Here is a 12,596-nt window from a genome sequence, read left to right as displayed (position 1 = left end):
ACACTAACAGGATAAGTCATTTAGTGATAATTCCTAAATAGCCAAGTTTTACTCGCATATTGTTCAAGAATACAAAACAGTCCCCGATAAGAACCTGATAACTTGAGTTATCCTGTTCATGTTCTGAATATTGTTAATAAATCTGGCTTCAACCATGTAAGCCATTTTCATGCGGTAATAGGCTAGATTGCAAACTAATCTGGTTATGAGTAAATGTCGGCCACCCGCTCTTCCATAATGTAGAAAGAGTAACATAAATTATAGGGGTTCTGATGGACCGTACCCCTAATGTTTACGTAAACCCCATAGCATAATTGTTGTGAAGGTAGACTGTACTTACTTCTCGCTGCAGTAAGTTTGCATTCTAACCTATTAATGCATAAAATTCCGGGCTCTACTTATGTGTAATATATTTTCTGTTAATATTGTGGATATTACTATTTAGTAAATGAATTACTGGCAGTGAATTAACACAGCAGCCTTTGTTAAAGAAAGCTGCTAAATCTTACTAACTAACAATACACAAATGAGATTTGGCGGGCTGAGTGGCTCAGACGGTTAAGGCATTGGCCTTCTGACCCCAACTTGGCAGGTTCGATCCTGGCTCAGTCCGATGGTATATGAAGGTACTAAAATATGTCAGCCTCGTGTTGGTAGATTAAGTGGCACGTACAAGATCTTCTGTGGGTCAAAATTCCGGCATCTCGGCGTCTCCAAAAATCGTCAAAAGTAGTTAGCGGGACGTGAAGCCAGTAACATGTCTTCTCTCTTCGTTTTGCCGAAACAAGGAGCGCGATTGAACTTATTTAGGTGATGCCATTGCCTTTTTCTTCTGCCCGACTCATTGGCTGAATGATCAGCGCTGAGGCCTTCGGTTCAGAGGGTCCCGGGTTAGATTCCCGGCCGGGTCGGTGATTTTAATCGGATTAATTCTTCTGGCCTGGGGACTGGGTGTTTGTTTTGTCCCAACACTTTCATTTTCAATTTCATACAACACACTACACTACCAACCACCACGGGAACACGCAATAGTGATTATATCCCTCCATATAGGGTTCGCGACAAGAAGGGCATCTGGCCTAAAACAAGGCCAAATCCACATGTGCGACACAGGTCGCACCCGCGACCCCCACGGGTGTGGGAAAAGAGGTAGGAAAAGAAGAAAACTAAAAAGAATGCCTTTTTCTTCTCCCCAAATCTCTTTATCTTCTCGCAGTGACTTTTTTGAGATCTTCTGACGTGGTTTTGTTGGTGGTAGTGTTTGATGATATTTGAAGTGGTGATTGTCGACTAATTTTCTGAACTTAGATATGCAATGTTGTAGCATAGGGGGTGGAGAGGGGTGATACTCCCACGTGGCGCGTCCCAGGTAGTGGATAGGATGTTTCTAACCGGCTTGCCGGCGGACTTGAGTAAAATAAAATAGCTCTCGCGGGCGAAACTCATTTTAGAGGCGACTGACAAGCGGAAGTTGTAGAACAGCCAGAAACCATCTTGAGGCAACCTCTAAGGCTCATTTGTAACATCGAGATCAACGACTGGCGTTCTCCCCATTACCTTCAATTTCAGGATGATAGAAATGTCAGCAATAGCATTATTATTATTATTATTATTATTATTATTATTATTATTATTAGTTGTGGTTGTGGTGGTGGTAGTGGTAATAGAGGTAGTAGCTGGGAATTCTCCCAATATTGGAAGACCTTAAGCAAATAACTCAATCATTTCTTCTGTGGGTTGTTCTTGTTTTTCCAATAGGTCTTCATTCTTTCAAAGAAGGCTTGTTTACGTTCTTTCGACCACTTTGGTCAGTACTGTTTTTATTGTGGTTGCTCTGATGTAACTGCCCAGTTGTTTACTTTGTGTCTATAGAATGTCTGTTGAACTTATGTTTGCATTTTTGAGGACCTTTCGAAGTTCATTAAGCCAGGTTACATAATCTATTATCCTTTTTGTCAATCGATTTTCTGGTAATCTAGTCAGATGGCCGAAGAATTTGATTCGTCTTTTCCTAATTATTATTATTATTATTATTATTATTATTATTATTATTATTATTACATTTTTTTGCTAGTTGCTTTACGTCGCACCGACGCAGATAGGTCTTACGGCGACGATGGGACAAGGAAGGACTAGGAGTGCGAAGGAAGCGGCCGTGGCCTTAATTAAGGTACAGCCCCAGCATTTGCCTGGTGTGAAAATGGGAAACCACAGAAAATCATTTTCAGGGCTGCCGATAGTGGGGTTCGAACCTACTATTTCCCGAATACTGGATACTGGCCGCACTTAAGCGACTGCAGCTATCGAGCTGGGTTATTACAAATCTGACCTTCACCACTTCGGTTTTGACTGATCCACATCAGAAAGTAATGTTTGGTTAATATAGTACACGTCACTTTCATTCAAGATGCAAACCAGAAACTTCATTAATGTCTGCCTCTGTGGTGTAGTGGTTAGTGTGACTAGCTGCCACTCCCGGAGGCCCGGGTTCGATTCCCGGCTCTGCCACGAAATTTGAAAAATGTTACGATGGCTGGAACGGGGTCCACTCAGCCTCGGGAGGTCAACTGAGTAGAGGTGGGTTCGATTCCCACCTCAGCTATCCTCGAAGTGTTTTTCCGTGGTTTCCTATTTCTCCTTCAGGCAAATGCCGGGATGGTACCTAGCTTAAGGCCACGGCCGATTCCTTCCCTCTTCCTTGTCTATCCCTTCCAATCTTCCCATCCCCCCTCAAAGCCCCTGTTCAGCATAGCAGGTGAGGTCGCCTGGGCGAAGTACTGGTCATCCTCCCCAGTTGTATCCCCGATCCAGATTCTGAAGCTCCAGGACACTGCCTTAGAGGCGGAAGAGGTGGGATCCCACACTGAGTCCGAGGGAAAATCCAACCCTGGAGGGTAAACAGATTAAGAAAGAAAGAAGAACTTCATTAATATTTTAAATTAAACGAAATCAAGCCAAAAACCATTATTTAAAAAGCCTCTTTATATAACGCAGAATAATTTCACGCCGGGCTGAGTGACTCAGACGGTTAAGGCGCTGACCTTCTAACCCCAACTTGGCAGGTTCGATCCTGGCTCAGCCCGGTGGTGTTTGAAGGTGCTCAAATACGACAGCCAACGGCCTTAGTCGTGTTGAAACACCGGATCCCGTGAGATCTCCAAAGTTAAGCAACATTGGGCGTGGTCAGGAGTTGGATGGGTTGCCACGCGCTTTTGGTGGGGGGTAAGGGAATGGAGGAGCGGAAAGGAACTGGCCACCCTACCGCACGTAAACTCCGGCTCAGGAACACCTCTGCGGAGGTTCGGACCTGCCTTCTGGCAGAACAACCCTTACCTTACCAAATACGACAGCCTCGTGTTGGTAGATTTACTGGCACGTAAAAGAACTCCTGCGGGACTAAATTCTGGCACCTCGGCGTCTCCGAAGACCGTAAAAGTAGTTAGTGGGACGTAAAGCAAATAACATTATTATTATTATTATTATTATTATTATTATTATTATTATTATTATTATTATTATTATTATTATTATTAATTTCACAACATTTGCTGAATCGGTGATTTCGTATCGTTTAAAAACGAAAACAAATGCTTCCCTTGAGAGTGGTGGTGATTATTGCTTTAAAAGGAACTTGTAAATGAATTGGTAGTTAATTTACACAGCTGCCTTTGCTAAAGAGAGCTGTTACATCTTACTAGCTGCCAATACACAAATATGACTTACACCACTTCGGTTTTGACTGGTCCACATCAGAAAATTAACTTTCTTGAATCTTGTTATTGCCTGGTATTAGAGAATTCAGCCTCATCACTTGCTTGTTGTGAAAACAAGAATTATTACGAAAATTCATTTAAGGAATTTACGAGGCTGTCAATATGTTGTTTACGTATGATGTTATCTTTTATTTGCTACTTTATAGCGGTGTTATCGACAGACGTGAATGGACTTGCCGTCTACTGGATATCAAATGTTCCTGGAACTATGTTCGTGTTAAGACTTACAACACAGCAAAGCAAGCTTGTAGTTTTACGAGGCTATTCATATCGTGATCGATGCCATGGAACGTGCAGCTTTACGGGGAATCCGACTCACAGGGATATGAGCTATTTCTTTTCATTTTTTAAACATTCCATGTCTTCATGTGCTCAGAGAAAGTATTCATGTATTCGAAGAAATTTTAAAATTCATACATCCCATGAAAAGTGGGATCTTGGCATGTTTAAACTATTATAAAATAATGGTATGTTTGAATATATGAACAGTTTCATTGACCTGTCTCAGGTGGTGGTGGTGGTGATTATTGTTTTAAGAGGAAGTACAACTTGGCAACCATCCTCTATATAACACTAATCAGAGGGAAAAATGGAAGGGATCCGACACTTCGAAAAATGAAGGTATCGGCCAAAGGAAGACAAGGGCCACGAAGGGCGTGAAAATGGAAGATGCCCTAGCCCTCGCAAACCTAATAGCGCCGGGGTCGGAAAAGAACAAGAGTTGACCAAGAGAAGTCGGATAGGATAGATGAAACTGAGGAGCCTGGCACAAGTAAGTGGAAGCAATGTCAGGACTCAGCAGAGGGCCCCGTGGTCGGCAACCCACGCTCCAAAGATCAGAGGCCCTCAGGGCCCTTTTAGTCGCCTCTTACGACAGGCAGGGGATACCGTGGGTGTTATTTTACCGCTCCCACCCACAGGGGAATGACCTGTCTCAGTCTCATCCTTGGCTTTGACAATATGAAAGTGACTGAGGTATGAGTGATGCAAGTAATACCATTCCTTATGCAGCCAGTCCCTGCTATGAATGGTATGAAAATATCGTTCATAGGGTCGGTTGGTGCATGCATTTCAGTGGGCTTGGCAGACTGATATGTAATAGCAACAGCTGGCTCGGCGAGGAAAGCAACGGGAAACTACCTCACTCCTCGTTTCCCTACTACGCCACTTCAGTGACGCCTAGGCTATTTATGACAGCTGTTGGTGGAGCTGCAGAGGATCAAACCAGCCTTCGGGCTGATTACCCAACATACAAACATACACATATTATAAACGGCCATATCTAGTGATGAACATAATTTTAAAACCATTATTATTGATGTTTAGATGCAGTTTTTGAGGTTTCAAGACGAAAAATTGTATGAATATTAATGCTAGATTTTGTCCTAAGTTTCTCTCTAATTATAAATATGATTCCAATGTGAATTTAATAGTAAATAACTATTATAATACATAGAATTTCGGAATAATTTTTAAGAAGTCGTTAAATTAGATCATGACCTCTAATGCTTAATTTACTCATTTAAACAAACAATCTTACTTTAATTTGTCTTTTTATACTATTATCTCCTTGAAGGAACCGTGAAGAGATAGGCTCAAAAATGTCGATTACCGTTTCTGAGCTTAAAATCATTTCTAATCTTTACTGAAAAATTCGGTGTATCAATTATTATGCTGAAGTTATATTTGAGGCAATTAAATTAGGGTTAAACATAACTCTGCAAGCTGAATATCATTAGATGCCAGCTACAAGTCAAACATTCTTTATGAATATTCCGTATTTTTTTTAAAAAAATTTGTGTAATTTTTTCTCAGAAACTATCACATCATTGTGTTTGAAACTTGGCAGTCTCTTAGACACTGTATAGATCTGCTTGTGAATGTAAATTTAATCAGATATCTTGATTAGTTCATGGAGGCCATATAAAAGAGTACTGAAAATTCCAGTTTTCAACTAGAATATAAAAAAATAATTTCTCAACTTCTGTAAACATTAGGACAATAATTTTACTTCAACAGTTCAAACCAGGTTTGAATATTATGCATGCAAAATTTCTTGGGTCTGGTTCCAATATTTTCTCAGAAAAAGGTACATGAGTTAAGAGAATGCTTAAGAATATTTTTTTAAAATATTGTATTTATAATGTTCCTTCTGACACAAAATATTAAACATAGAAGCTTCATATTCTACCCAAATATTGATGAAGGTATTCTGAATATATCAAAATAATATCCAAGGGAATACTCTTTTAGTTTCTGATATATATACTGTAACTAGCAAAACCCGACAGACGTTGTCCTGCCTGTGTACATTCATTTACCTCAGCATATACGACACTAATATCGGTCGTTTTCGGTTGCATTTACATTTCATCCTCTCCCCTTGGGCTGGGAGGGATGTCCTGCCCCCACACTATTTGATAAAAGCAGAGATAAGTTTTAAGGAACACATCATAATCCTCACATACTGTTGGGTAGGCAACCCGCTGATCGGACTTATCTTGCGGTTTGCTTATCTTCCCCTATTTTTTTTTTTACCCCTTAGTGCCGAACTACCAATCAGGTTTCGTTCAAACCACTTCATAATCCCTCTCAGATGAAATAAGAAGAGCCTGTGAAAATTTCAGCGAAATCGGTCCAGTAGTTTTTGAGTCTATTAGCTTCAAACATACCAACATCCAATTTTATATAGAGATTAAATATCGGAAGTTGCATTTTTCTATCGTTTAACACCTCCCGGTTCCCTTAATCCAATAAAGACCCGTTACATTCAAAATAGTGAGAGATTAAGAAAAACAGTGACTGTCATTTATTTAAATTATATGTTTAGTTTTTCTAGAGTTTCTTTGATCTGCAGTATAATTTGCAACTTTCTATTAGATGTCATCTCAGAGAGTTTATTGATTTTCACCATCTACCTCAACAAGTGGGTTCGAACCATGTAACACCTGTTACAGTATGTTTTTAAATATTTAAAATACTGGGAAAAGGTTTATTTTAGAAAAGTAATAATCCATAGTATACACAAAAGGCTTTTGCAATTGATGAGATTTTGATCAACTCTTGTTTTTCTTTCTTTCTTAATCTGTTTACCCTCCGGGGTTGGTTTTTCCCTCGGACTCAGTGAGGGATCACACTTCTACCGCCTGAAGGGTATTGTCCTGGAGTGTGCGACTTTGGGTCGGGGATACACCTGGAAAGGAGGACCAGTACCTCGCCCAGGCGGCCTCACCTGCTATGATGAACAGGGTCGTTATGGGGGGATTGGAAAACTGGAAGGGCTAGACAAGGAGGAGGAAATAAAGCGGCCGTAGCCTTAATTTAGGTACCATCCCTACGTTTTCCAGGAGGAGAAGTGGGAAACCACGGAAAACCACTTCGAGGATGGCTGAAGAGGACATCGAATCCTCCTCTGCTCAGTTGACCTCCCAAGGCTGAGTGGACTCCGTTCTAAACCCTCGTATCACTTTTCAAATTTCGTAGCAGGATCAGGAATCGAATCCGTGTCTCCGGGGGTTGCAGCTAATCACACTAACTATCTTATTACCGTTTAAAAAAAAATTAAATATATTTAAATCACTTCAGGTTTATCACTTGAACATCTCATTTGTGCTGGAGTGTCCGAGACTCACGTGAATATAATGTTTATAAATGGGTTTGTAGTAGTGAATGACAGATCCTCTGTCTCAGCATAAACCCAAAATACATTAGGCCTATATATTTTATTCTATTAAAATAATTATTTAGTCGAAACCAGATCGTAGAAAGCAGGTGGTTTAATCGCTTGCTTGCTCGCTTGCTTGTTTTTAAAGCGGCCTAACATGTAGGTCATTAACCCTTTACTGGAGGAAAGTGCTTTTTACAGCATGCCTTGGACGGAATTCTACCTGCGGCCTCTTCGGTTTGAAGTCAGTGAATAAGACAACCCCTCAAGATTAATGTTTCATGGCTCAGAACCCCACTGACTCCCTCGCACGTGTAGAATTTGTCATGTTTTATCGCGCAGCATACCCTCCCTGATGCCAACCCTAGATGGAAAGATGTACTTACTATTGCGTGTTTCTGTGGTGGTTGGTAGTGAGGTGTGTTTTATGTATCTGAAGAGACATGTATCGAGATAAACACAAACAATGAGTCCCAGGAGCTAGGGGAATGAACTAGACGCTGAGTCGGACGGGAATCGAACACAGGACAACACGATGCTAATTACCCAAGGATCAGGATTTTCAAGAACCGACAAAATAAAAGATATTTTGTGTTTATGCCGAGGTGCAAAGACAGAGAGTCTAGGTATCCTTCATTGGCATAACGCCAAAATTTATCATGTCTTTGTTTATGTTAGTTCAGGACACTCCAGCACAAATACGAGATGTTCACGTGATAAATCTGAAAGAATTTAAATATATTTCATTTCTGAGAACAGCAATAAATGTGCTTCGATTGTGGAAAGGATTCAACTACGATCGTAACTTCGTTAAAGTCCGCCTCTGTGGTGTAGTGGTTAGGGTAATTAGCTGCCACTCCCGGAGGCCCGTGTTCTATTTCCGGCTCTGCCATGAAATTTGAAAAGTGGTACAAGGACTGGAACGGGGTCCACTTCACCTCGGGAGGTCAATTGAGTAGAGGAAGTTTCGATTCCCTCCTCAGCCATCTTCGCAGTGGTTTTCCGTGGTTTCCCACTTCTCCTCCAGGCAAATGCCGGGATTGTACCTCTTCCTTGTCTATCCCTTCCGATCTTCCCACATCCCACAAAGCCCTTGTTGAGCATAGCAGGTGAGGCCACCTGGGTGAGGTACTGGTCCTCCTTCCTAGCTGTATCCCCTGACCCAAAGTCTCATGCTCCAGGACACTGCCTTGTGGCAGTAGAAATGGGATCCCTCTCTGAGTACGAGGGAGAAACCAATCTTGGAGTGTTAATAGATTAAGAAAGAAAACATAGGAAACCCGTAATGATTTACAGAGAAATTTTGGTAAAGTTTTAGGAGGACCTTTAGGATATTTCAAATTAATATTCTGTGTTATCGTTCTATTTTTGGTACAATGAGACTGCTCTCTTGGCTTGAAAATGTGTAAGATAATCCTACTGGTGATTTATTAATGTGAAAATAGGTTCAGATGGTAAAGTTAACCATGACTGGAAGACCAAATCGTCACTGACTACAAAATATTAATGTAAAAATCATATTGTCAACCAGAAGAGACCTGGGAAAATTTCTTCGAATATAAGCTTAGCTAATCTGAGCACATGAAGTTCAGACATGCTGTTAAAAACATATTCCTCCGAGTATACGATCTGGTTTTAAGAAGTTCGTCTGTATATCAGTGACCTATTTTTAAATAAAAATAATAAATGATGTCTTCGAGATTTTATCCGGAGTACCTTTAGATAGAATACTGTCACAATATTATCATCACCATCATATGAAAGTGTTCATATGAAAAACTGAATCATAGTTGAACCCTGACTAGAAGAATACTAATGCTATAATCTTCGTGCTATAATGTAAACATTGTCAATGAGAGACCGATGAAAATTTCTTCAAATATGTTTAATTCATGGAGCACAAGATATCATTAGGCTATATCCTGATCGAAAAATGTTCGTTTTATTTTCCACCTTCCAAAAATAATAAATAAATTAATAATACATTTTCAGCTGAGTGCCCTTTGACGAAACATTCTTGGGACGAAATAATGGTATTGTGAAATAATTGTCTCGTTTGGTCAGCTTAACCCTGACTGAAAGAATACGTAAGAATGAGTAAGGATGGACTGGTAAAACTCTCATTAAATATAGCCTATGCTTAATTCAATTCAAAGGACACCAAAAGTTACATAACTCATTGAATGAAAGGTTTGTTTTATTATCCATGATCTAGCGTCAAATAAAAACAAGAAATTAATAAATGAAGAGATAACTTTTTTTTTACAATTGTTTATGAAGTATAAGCAAAGTCATCTCCGTACAGGCGATGAAGGCCCTTGGAGGGATGGAAGGTAAAGGCTTCCACTACCCGTAACCTCGGCACGTAATGGGGTAGAATGGTTAGTTCTAGGCCCGGCCTCAGTTGCCCCCATGAATTAACCGGTACTCATTGCTGGTGTGGGCTGAGTGAACCTCAGGGCAATGCGCACCTCAGGAAGTGGAAATCTCGTTTCTTAAATTTTTCGACTTCCTGACTGGGATACGGACCCACGTCCTTCCGGGCGAACTGAGCGCGCCTTTAATAATAATAATATATAATAATAATATCGGTAATATACCGAGCTCGATAGCTGCAGTCGCTAAGTGCGGACAGTATCCAGTAAGCAGGAGATAGTGGGTTCGAACCCCACTGTCGACAGCCCTGAAGATGGTTTTCCGTGGTTTCCCATTTTCACACCAGGCAAATGCTGGGGCTGTACCTTAATTGAGGCCACGGCCGCTTCCTTCCCATTCCTAGGCCTTTCCTATCCCATTTTCGTCATAAGACATATCTGTATCGGCGCGACGTAAACAAATAGCAAAAAAAGAAATATATATCGGTAATATGAACTTTACTATTTACAAGTCAATATGATTAATATCAGCAACTCGTATGCTCATTAACTTTTCATAGTATTTTTTGTCGCGTCTGGGTGTTGCCCAAGAAAAATATTCAGCAAATCTTCTTTGTCTGGTACCAGAAACATGAAGATTAAAAATAAGTACAGATGGGTATTCCTCAAATTTACAAGAAAATGTGTAAAATCAGTGGATCTTAAATAATAATAACAATAATAATAATAATAATAATAATAATAATAATAATAATAATAATAATAATAATAATAATAATAATTTTTTGTTAGGGGCTTTACGTCGCACCGACACAGATAGGTCTTATGGCGACGATGGGATAGGAAAGGACTAGGAGTTGGAAGGAAGCGGCCGTGGCCTTAATTACGGTACAGCCCCAGCATTTGCCTGGTGTGAAAATGGGAAACCACGGAAAATCATTTTTAGGGCTGCCGATAGTGGGATACGAAAATAATAATAATAATAATAATAATAATAATAATAATAATAATAATAATAATAATAATAATAATAATAATAATAATCAGTAAATGCTAACGTCACTTTGTGCCATCAAAGACGATGCTGAAGAAGTGACGAAACTATTTCCTATACCAAACAATAAATATGGCATTCATGTTTACTAACAGGGAAGTAAACTTAGCGGAAGAAATTCTTGGATTCTAAAGCTTTAAAATAAATAAATGTGTATAGGTAATTAAAAATGTAGCTACTCACCAAGGAAGGAGTTTGTAAAAAGAATCCGTTTGGCTAATGAGGATGAAGAGATCACTGGCACATTCACACAAACACACACGCACACACAAAAATCACCGCGAAACAATACGAACTGTTGTATACGTATACTGAAGTAATTCTAGATTTAAATTCTAGAATAACAAGATTAATCCACTGCTTACAGTCACATTAAACGATAACACAACATTTTAACAAAGTCTCAACGGCGCACACGAGAATTTCACTTCACAGATGTTCCAGCTTGCTCCAGCGGCCAGGTAAGAAAGTCAGACGAGGCTAGGTGAGCTTTTCAATAAAACAACCACACAAAGATAACAATCACATTGAACACAATATTAAAAAGAGACGAACCATTCGTTTGTATTGGCACTCACGACTTTAAAAGGAAACCCATATATTATTGTTGTTCGATCACATAAAAACAACAGCTACTCTACGGAGACGAGTAGGAACTTTTGACAGCTGACTTACGAACTGTAGCTGGCAAGGTAAAACAAGGCAACCCAACCAACAGACAATTTCCACGCTTGCACCTGATTCCTTGCAGCCACGACGCGAGGTGTACGTCACACGAGTGGAACCGAACATTGCCGAAGTTCACTACCAACTTCGACGAGATCAATTTCAAAAGCCAGACAGGTAATATAACCTGGGCGGGAAAGAAAGGAGTGTGTTTGTATATTAGAATGAAGCCTACACCTCATTATTTTCTGTTCAATACTGGAACCAGCGGCCAAACATAGAATTTTACATAGGTATCGTACTCTACATCCTGATAGAGTTATTTAGCTACGTCTTAGAGGTCGTGTACCTACAAAGCTTGCGTTCAGAAGGTTCACATTAAATCTTCAACACTCCTGATGATGATTTTCTGAGGGTTACTACTCCCACAACAGGCAAATGCTGAGACCCTACGTCAAATAAGAACATAGTCGTTAATTTACGATCCCATTCCTATACTCTACCATTACTTCCCTAAATAAAAAAAAACAACAAAACATGGCGATTACTGCTCAACCAGAAGACCTGCAGTTTACGAGGTGAGGTGTGGTCAGCGCAAAAGTATTCTCTAAGCTGTTTTTCTTGACTTTCTGGGTCGAGCTGAGTGGCTCAGACGGTTGAGGCGCTACCCTCCTGACCCCAACTTGGCAGGTTCGACCCTGACTCAGTTCAGTGGTATCTGAAGGTGCTCAAATACGACAGCCTTGTGTCGGTGGATTTACTGCTACGTAAAAGAACTCCTGCGGGACTAAATTCCGGCACCTCGGCGCCTCCGAAAACAGTAAAAGTAGTTAGTGGGCCGTAAAGCAAATAACGTTCTTCTTCTTCTTATTTTTCTAGACCGGAGGTGCTATCTCACCGTCCGGGAGATAGTTGGTTCGAACCCCACTGTCGGCAACCCTGAAGATGTTTTTCCGTGGTTTCCCATTTTCACACCAGGCAAATGCTGGGGCTGTACCTTAACTAAGGCCATGGCCGCTTCCCTCCCATTCCTAGGCCTTTCCTGTCCCATCGTCGCCATGAGA

At 40.4% G+C, this 12,596-nt stretch overlaps 1 protein-coding gene across 2 annotated transcripts in view; it reads right to left on the bottom strand.

Moving 5' to 3' along the window:
• sdt (stardust) overlaps positions 1 to 12,596 on the bottom strand; it is an 851,212-nt gene that overhangs the window by 560,734 nt on the left and 277,882 nt on the right. Inside the window, exon 1 of one of the 2 annotated variants that reach the window (XM_067155497.2) lies at positions 11,050 to 11,563. The exons of the other annotated variant lie outside the window; for it this stretch is intronic. The gene's annotated coding sequence lies outside the window, so the exon portion shown is untranslated. Of the gene's footprint in view, positions 1 to 11,049; positions 11,564 to 12,596 lie in introns of those variants that run through there. 2 annotated transcript variants of the gene reach the window in all.

The sequence above is a fragment of the Anabrus simplex genome, chromosome 11 (genome assembly GCF_040414725.1).
Source record: "Anabrus simplex isolate iqAnaSimp1 chromosome 11, ASM4041472v1, whole genome shotgun sequence".
NCBI lineage: Eukaryota > Metazoa > Arthropoda > Insecta > Orthoptera > Tettigoniidae > Anabrus > Anabrus simplex.
The sequence above is the reverse complement of the archived record's forward strand: the minus strand, read 5'-3'. Positions and strand labels throughout refer to the sequence as shown.